At 36.8% G+C, this 9,359-nt stretch overlaps 1 pseudogene; it reads right to left on the reverse strand.

The window, feature by feature from the left end:
- LOC107684400 (excitatory amino acid transporter 5-like) overlaps positions 1-8,096 on the reverse strand; it is an 11,420-nt pseudogene extending 3,324 nt beyond the window's left edge.
- Positions 8,097-9,359: the final 1,263 nt, after the last annotated feature.

Here is a 9,359-nt window from a genome sequence, read left to right on the forward strand (position 1 = left end):
ACACCTCGCTTTTCAGAACGATGAGCTTTGTAAAAATCGACGCGTTTCAGAAAGGCGGGGCATAGAGGAGCAACAATAATGTACATTATGTGGAAAATAATGTGTTTTTTGAAACTTAAACCACATAAACACATTGCATTACACCAAATACACAAAATAATGTTCTTTTTAGCAACATTATATGACCCCTTTAAGCACAAAAGACATAAAAATTCTAATTATTCCAAACTTTTGACCAGTAACGTATATTATTCTGAATGTAACTGAAATACTTTACCTAATAGTAACAAGTTGTCCGAAGTCAAGCTCGTACTCATTGACCTGGGCAATGAAGATGGCTGCCACTGCTTCATATAGCGCTGTGCCATCCATATTGATAGTAGCACCCACAGGAAGTACAAATCGAGCGATTTTCCGATCCACGTGGCGGTTTTCCAGTAAGCACTTCATTGTAATGGGCAAAGTAGCTGAACTGGAAAGAGAAGGATTATTTAAATATACAAATTACTTTACTCTTTTTACAAATAGAAATGTTAGGATTCATAATCCCTTGGTACACCACAAGAAAAACACCTTAATTATTAAATTTAATGTGATTTAGTGAAACTATTCCCTGAAATAGATCATGGATTAACATTTGTTTATGTTTCAGCGAGCATAAAGGCTGTTCAAACCGGCTTCCTTACCTGGATGAAGTTGCCAAAGCGATAACCAGAGCCTGGAGGAGGCCACGGATATAGCTAAAGGGGTTTTTCCCAGTGAACAGGAAGAAGAACATCGGCAGCAAAATCACACCATGGACGAACAGTCCCGCCAGAACCGTCATGAAGTACATCCCAAGCTTCTCCGCAAGGACCGCAGGATCATGCATGTCCAGGATCTTCCCAGCAACCAGAAATACGATTCCAAATGGGAAGTACCTGTACAAAGAGACAGGAGTTTTAAAACTATATATATATATTTATAATTTGCTTATTGTAGGTGCCAGCACTTGACTGAGTATTAAATGCATTACTGACTGACTAAATAATTTTTTTGCTTCAGTTGGCCTGACTCTCTTAGACCAGAACACCTTTCCACTGCCAACCTCATTTAGTAGAACGAGGAGGCTTAGAGCTGCTTTTAAACTATTACATTGATGTATTTTAGTGTGTATTAAAGAGACAGCTGGCTCTTCATTTGTTTTGGTCTGGGATTCTGCTTTATTGGCAGACACATGCTGCTTTCACAGGTTTGCATGACAAAACGTGATGACTGTCTTTGTAGTTATGTAATATGTCTAATAGTGAACATTTCTGTCATAGTTGAAATTACAAATCTCTAGTCACAGGTAGTTTAATTTGGGTGAACCAATCCACATCTACTCACCACATAGCAGCATTGATGATCTTCATAACACATTCATTAATGCAAAGACACACATTTACTAGGGGTGTACCTCTGGATCCCATTCTACCAAGCAGAAGACCTGGGGAGTCAAAAAAGCCAAGTAAGATTTTTTTTTTTAATTAGTACTTTTATTTAGCAAGGACTTAAAAAGTAATTAAAAGTGTCAGTAACGATTTGTTACTAAAGTTTCTATTTCAAATAAATGCTTTTTAAACTTTCTATTCATCAAAGAATCCTGGAAAAAACAAATGCGTGGTTTATATAAAAATGTTACGTGGCACAACTGTTTTAAACAATAATAGTATGTTTTTAAGAAGCAAGTCGGCATATTAGAATGATTTCTGAAGGATCATGTGACACCAATGAAATGAAATGGCTGCTGAAAATTCAGCTTTGCATCACAGGAATAAATTACAATTTAAAGTATATTAAAATAGAAAACAGCTGTTTTAAATTTTAATAATATTTAAATTTTTATAATCAAATAAATGCTTTAAAAAAAAAATCAAATACATACACCCTTGTTGAGCAAGGCGTACAATATTTTGGATGCTACAGTCCCCAACATGGGATGCTGGTACTGGTGTTTCCATTAGGCATTTTTAATAGTTTAACCAGCTATAAACAGCTAGTTTTATTGGTGAACTCCTTGACCACAAACCCAAATCAACAGTAACCAGCATAATCTGGTCTAAGATGATCTTTTCAGCAGGGTCATAGTGCAACATAAGACAGTTCTCTTCTATACACACCCATAGTGGCAGAGAAAATGACAATTTCTAGCACGTTCATCCCATTGCTTTTCCCTGGTACAATTTTGTAGTGGATTTCAGGAGGAGGAGTGAGTTCAAGAAACACTGGGTGACCCATCTTGGGGTTTTCATAGTCTGGCATGATGTACACAAAGTTGGCTTGTGATGATTTTGCACTGTTTTTAAAATTGGGCACAAGCTCTGTTTTATACTGAAACAGAAGAGCGCAGATGGACAAGGATTAGATACAAAACACTGTAGATGATTCATTCCTCTGTTCTTTGTGTGTTTCTCTCACCTGCTGAAATGTGGCTTCAATCAGATTGGATGGAATCATGTTCCTGTTGGAAAAACACATAAAATCTGTCATACATAAATCCACAGATTTAATACTATTTACGATCATGGACCTTTTAGCAAAAGGGTTAGTTGTCCTGAGTATATACTATTAGACTGTTTTCTGAGGCCAGCAAATGCCAAATATGACACGTTGTTTGTTTTGGAATCATTTGATTTGAGTATCGTACAAGGCTGTGTCACAAAGCTAGTGTGATTTATCTCAGCCCGAAGACTTGGAGGACAGAGGCTATCGGCTAATGCTTTATTTATAAAGTACCAATTCTACTGGCGTGTCCCTGACTACAATCCAATTAAATCTGGTCCGGAGCTCAGGAGCATCTTTCGCACTTGGGAAAAGCCGTGTCATTCACATCCTCCTGGGTGGCTCTCTAAATATACCTAATTCCAATCCTTCTGTCCAGTGACAGGATCGAGCAAAAGGGAAGCTTAAGCCTCGAAAGCTTGACTGCAGCTCGAAAGTGGTTATGTAAGTTCAAGACGTTTCTTAGATTGATCAATAAAACTGAAATGAATTGCTTACAGTTTGTTTGTTTTTTTTGAATGACATAAAAGGTTTAATGTAGAGAAGTCTAAGTGAAACAGGATATTCAATGAGAAATAATACAGGGCAGAACTTCATTTTTTATCCAAGGGAAACTGATTGGATTTTGTAAAGCGAACATTGTATACCACATTGTTAATGCTAGTTTGCTGTAACAATGTCTAAACAGCTGTTTGTCTATTGGTTAACACTATATTCAGTATATTTTCTGGAAGACATGAGCAAGTTGTTACATTCTGATTTAACATTATGAAGACAAGCACTGATGAATCTCGATAAGATGATGAATAAAACGTTAAGAATGAAATTAAGGAATTATTTATTTTGTTTTGACATTGACTTTAAAGAAAAAATGATAATGGCAAAGACATAAAGCTTGTTTGTATACATTTTTTGTCCAACACCACGCTTCAACCATACTTAAGCAGAAAAGGACTAAACTTTCATTCTTTATATCCTACCATCCGTCCTTAGTGAGTCGGAAATGAACGTTTTTAAACTTTTTTTTCAAACACCACACTTCAACCAAGTCTTTTTTAAGGTAATCCAGTCCACTTGACGGCCATCTTGGCAATGACCCTAGACTGATAGGCTATACCTTAAAAAGTGTGGTTGAAGTGTTGGTGTTACAAAAAAATAAAAGAGAGAGAAAAAAAATGGATAAAAGTACAGTTCTTTCTGCTTGAACAGAGAAACTAACATAAATAATATGTTTGAAATAACCAATACATCTGACAGAAAATGCTGAAGCTGTAGTTTTCAGGTTTCTCTAGCTAATGTGTATTCCCATTTGCAGAGCAATGAAACAAAGTGCCACCTATACCAATAAGCTATTGACTGTTTTAACTGAAGGGCGAGACTTCCTTTCCTACAGCAGCCATATCCTGTTTATATTTCTACAAGTTGTCTGTCTCCTCCCCCTTATACTGTTTCTGCCAAAAACCGAGAGGCAGCTTCAGTTATTATTGTGAAGTTACCTGATCAAATCAAGAAGGGCATCAGCAGACGTCATCACTGGCCCTCTTTTTCAGTGCCGGTTCCAGGATGAATGATCAGTACCAGAATAATCCCCACAATTACAGCAATGAAGGTAGTCCACAGGTAATATGTGATGGTAAGAAGGCCCAGGCGTCCACTGGCCTTGGTGTCCATAGCAGACAAGCCAGACATTAAACTGTAAGGAAAGTGTTGGTGTTTCAATCATTTATTTAGTCATTTAGCAGACACTTTTATCCAAAGCGACTTACAAATGAGGACAATAAAAGCATAAAATGAATATAAATATCACATCAAATATCTCACATATAACTGCCTCCTCTAAATGCAGACACTGTAGGGGAAGTCGTGGCCTAATGGTTAGAGAGTTGGACTCATAACCCAAAGGTTGTGGGTTCGAGTCTCATACCGGCAGGGATTGTAGGTGGGGGGAGTGAATGTACAGCGCTCTCTCCCACCTTCAATACCATGACTGAGGTGCCCTTGAGCAAGGCACCGAACCCCCAACTGCTCCCCGGGTGCCGCAGCATAAATGGCTGCCCACTGCTCCGTGTGTGTGTGTTCACTGCTGTGTGTGTGCACTTTGGATGGGTAAATGCAGAGCACTAAGCTGTGTGTGTGCACTTTGGATGGGTAAATGCAGAGCACTAATTCTGAGTATGGGTCACCATACTTGGCCACATGTCACTTCACTTCACATTTCTTTTTAATTATAACATTATACCGGATTTTAATAAATACTATTTTAATAAATAAATAATAAATAAATACTATTTTAATATAGGTTGAGCCGCGTTCGAAGCTGTTGTAAATTACTCTACAACCATACACCTTTGTTTACGTTTTACACTTTATTTGCTCGGTTTTATTTTGTGAAACCTTACTACGTATATGGAATAACCATTTTATAAAAGCAATAAGCACCGTGAAGCTGTGGTTTACAGTGAGTTTATAACAGCTAAGGGGTTTTAGGCACTCCGCTTCGCGTCGTGTCTAAAGCCCCGTTCACACCAAGAACGATAACTATAAAGATAACGATAAAGGTATAGTTCTAAAAATCGTTCTCCATATTATAGAATAGCACAGTCCACACCACAACTATAACGATAAAGACAAAGAGAAACGATATCGTTGGAATCACTTTCAAAACGATTTTTCTCCAGCTGATGAACGATAAAAAATTGACAGCCAATCAGAATCCATTCTGCTGTAACGAGCTCAAGAATTTAAAGCGGCAGACGCGCGTGCGCTTAGAATAAACAGACGATATCGTTCGCTGGTGTGGACGCTAATATCGTTATCTTTATAGTTATCGTTCTTGGTGTGAACGGGGCTTAACAACGCCCCGTAGCTGTTATAAATTCACTGTAAACCACGGCTTCACGGGGCTTATTGGTTTATTTTAATATAGGTTGACCGCAGTTCATCTAAATAATTTGTAACATGTTTCAAGTAACTCTCACCTATTGTGTTTTTTTATTTTATTTTAGACTCTATATACCTTCTATAACAATCAACTATCCCACTATTTATCGAAAAGGCATTTTTTTGTTCCATTTTTGTTTCATTTTGTTGTTGTTTTCAAAAATGTCAAATACAGCCCATATATTTGGTCTCTGGAATGCTGACATCTTGAATGAAAGTGAAGAAATAAAAAGCAGCGACATGGCGTGTAGTTACCTGGATGTGATGAGAGGAAGAATCAACATTTTCAGCATTCTCATTAGAAGTTCTCCAGGAAAAGAAAAGTAGATTTTTGCCTGAGGGAAATGAAAAAACATGGCTTTTAGTGATTTTTGAAATATTTAAATTAATTTCAAACATTTAAACTCTACTAGAATTACTTTTAATATATTTACTATTTCTGTAATAGCCTATCCCTGGAGAATTACGTCAGTTGATTTACTAAGTTATGCGCGTTTCTCCTTAGTTGACCTTGTAAGCTGTTTGGAGTTTATTTATGGGTAACAAAAGCCAGCGGTCACATCCTCAATTAGCAGCACTAAAATTTTTGAATATATATATATATAGTTTTGAATATATATGCCACATATAGGCTGGGAAATATATGTGCATGTGTGACATTTTGATCAGGCTTAAAGAGCAAAGGTCATCAAAAACATCTTAAATTTAAAAGAGTGTTTCAGCTTGTAAAGAAGCAACGTGCCATTGACAGCACATGTGGTTACATCTCTGTTTTTAAAAATGCCTTGTTAAAGCCCTTATATTAATTCTTCTTCACAAAAAGTTGCATTTGTTTTATTTGTTTTCTATATCATCATTTCAGCAACTGCACTACTGTTCATCTTGACAATTGCACTTCTGGATTTGAATTTCTGATGTACTTATCATTTTATGTATTTGTATATGTATATTATAGTATTTTGACTATATTGTGAAAAATAGATATACCTTTGCACACACAATGTTAATAAGTGATTTTTAAAAAATCATACTAGACATGAAATGAATATTGGTTTTGTGGCTACAGTGTGTACTTGTCCTGGTGCACTGCTTTATGCCATAGATTTTCATAAGTGCATTACTGTAAACTCTTTTTATTATTTAGTGATGAGTCTAAATTGTCTTTGCAAATCAACATGCCAATAGAGTTCAACTTGTTTTGAATCTGGAACTTTCCTTTATTCAATTACTATAATAATGGCTGTACTTAATGTTAAGTTGCTAGCGCATTCATTTTTATAAGCCATACACAATCCCCCCCCCCAAAAAAATTCCACTGCTGATGTTGGGACTCAAAACAGATATAACAATAACAAATTTGAAGCTTTATGTTCCACATTACCTGTGTTGATAAGTTCAAGCTTCTTAACGTGAATCCCACCACACAACCCGACATCACTGCTAACACTGATAAGGTGAGCAAGCCATTCCTTTTGCAGTAGTCCTTTACCCATTCACGAAACTTTGGAGAGATTGAGTCCTTGATACGCTTCTTGAAATATTCCACGTTTCTCAAGGGGCTCACCGGAGGGGAATGGCATTGGGAAGATGCCGGCCTTGAGCTGCTCCGGTTCTCATCCATGCTAGAACCTGTGTGGGCAGGAAGTGTTGCGAGAGCCTTTCTGTGTAAACCTTTTCTAACAACAGATTAAGCAATCAACCAGTGCCTTCACGACAGCGCAGTCAGAGGCGATTACAAGGAATAAGGGTATTAAAATAACCTAGTCAGAGCCATTGACTGTGGAAAGATCCTATAGAATACGAGGCCAAGGTCAGTGTGGGGTCAGTTTCAAAGCAATATGAGTTTAAAAAGTTATCGTTTATTTAAAAAAAGGTTACATTGCAAGAATAATTATAGTATGACATGGCTATATGGGGAAGAATGAGTAAGGAATATGACACAGGGTCAAATCTACATGAGCAGCAGAACATCTGGAACCTATGCACTAACCCCTAGACCACAGCTCCAATTAGTTTTAAATAGTTTAAAATTATATTAAACATAAACCAAAACATAGTTTTATGTAATCAAACCAGATGCATGTAATAAGTTTAAAAAAGTTTAAAGAGTTACTACCCAGGTCCATCTAGCAAAACTAGAGAATCTTTTGAAAAAATTTATTACATTATGACAGTTGATGACAGTTCATATTATATCATTTTTAATAGAGCCACAATTAAATTATTTCCTCCAAATTTGTTATAGTTTAAAACTAAAAACATTAAAGCTCAGACTTAGAATCTGTTATATATTAGATACTCCTCTAGATAAAAAAACAAAAACCAATATATAATTACACCATATAAGGGAGAGGAGCAGTTCAGAAGAGTGAGTCAAAAGCATTCAAATACTGTCAATTTGTCCTTCTAGCTCACATGGAAAAAGGATGTTCTTAGTTTTGCCAGCTTTTTACGGCTGTACTACTTTTACTAAGAACACATGGGGTGGAGGCTATTCGGAGATAAAGGACATGCCCCTTATCAGTTTGAACGTCATGCCTTAATAGGATTTCTGCCTCTGCACTCTACAGGCATTTCCGACATCAGCGTGTACAGCGGGTATTGATTTAATTACCAGACAGCAGTGGAAGGACTCCAGTCCATGAAATTAAGGTTTGTTTGGGTTCTGAAAGGTAAAAGTAACATGGTTTTATATGAATGGAAAACAAGATAAGAATGATAGACTATGGACCAAGTAAAAAATAGTAATTCTAAGCTGATTTCTTAAGTTTTATCAATTTAAAAAGGCTCTATGCAGTGTCAATACTCATGACCTCAACAGTGTATACAACAGTGTAACAAACAATAAGACAACATAAACATAAGACACAAAATTATTTATATTATTTTTTAACTTTTATGCCTTATATTTGATAAGGAAGTGCAGGGAGTGAAGACATGAATGACCAAAACTCCTCACCTGCATGTTAAAGTGAGTTTTGCCACATATACAGTGGGTACGGAAAGTATTCAGACCCCCTTAAATTTCCATATATACATATAGCCTGTATGTAGAACGATTTTACAAGTCCGTAATTTCATGCATTTTTTCAGTATAGGCCTATTTGCACTCAAAACTGCATAAATCCAACCCAACTGCTTGCTCCATCTAAAACAAATCGTTGACTTCTCAATAGGAAGCTGACTCACACACAACATGTGGATTTAGCGTAGACTTGAGAGGCTAGAATTTCTCCAAACGTAACGAAGACCATCACAGGTGACGACAGCGGTGTCTCAGGTGCGATCAAACACTAATCCATACTAGGAGCAAATATATACACTGACTGCATCGTCAACCTAAATAACCACTGCAACTGCTTTGACATTACACCATTTTACCCAGAAACAGAGACACTGAAAAATCATTAGTCATGAGTGTGACTTGATAGGCAGCCTCAACTCAGAGTGTATGTAAACACACGTTATGGCAGTAGTAGATACTCAATCAAAAATCTCTGTATGCTTTTTAGACCATAACATGTACACACATGCTCTAAATCTATACAGTAAGAGATGTACAGAGATATTAAACATACAGTAATGAGGCACAGAGTCACACAGTACGGCCAGTGGCGGTGCTAATGATCAGATAAAAAAGTCTTCCGCAATTCTGTGAAAAGAGGATTAAGTCCTTTGCTGGACAATTAGCACATCCTCTGCAGGCACAACATTGTGTTGTTATACACTGTAATGTGGTCTGATGACTTTTTAAGAGTTAGGGTACACATGCCTGTCCCACGTAGTGACATTGCTGGCATTGTGAGCAATCTGGAGATGTGCAGACACATGATAGTCTCATTAAATTCAGACACCCAGCTATTATAAATCAAATAAATTCAGGGGTGTGCGTGTAC

This window comes from Sinocyclocheilus anshuiensis, unplaced genomic scaffold (assembly GCF_001515605.1).
Source record: "Sinocyclocheilus anshuiensis isolate Anshui unplaced genomic scaffold, SAMN03320099.WGS_v1.1 scaffold301, whole genome shotgun sequence".
In the NCBI taxonomy this organism is placed as follows: Eukaryota; Metazoa; Chordata; class Actinopteri; order Cypriniformes; family Cyprinidae; genus Sinocyclocheilus; species Sinocyclocheilus anshuiensis.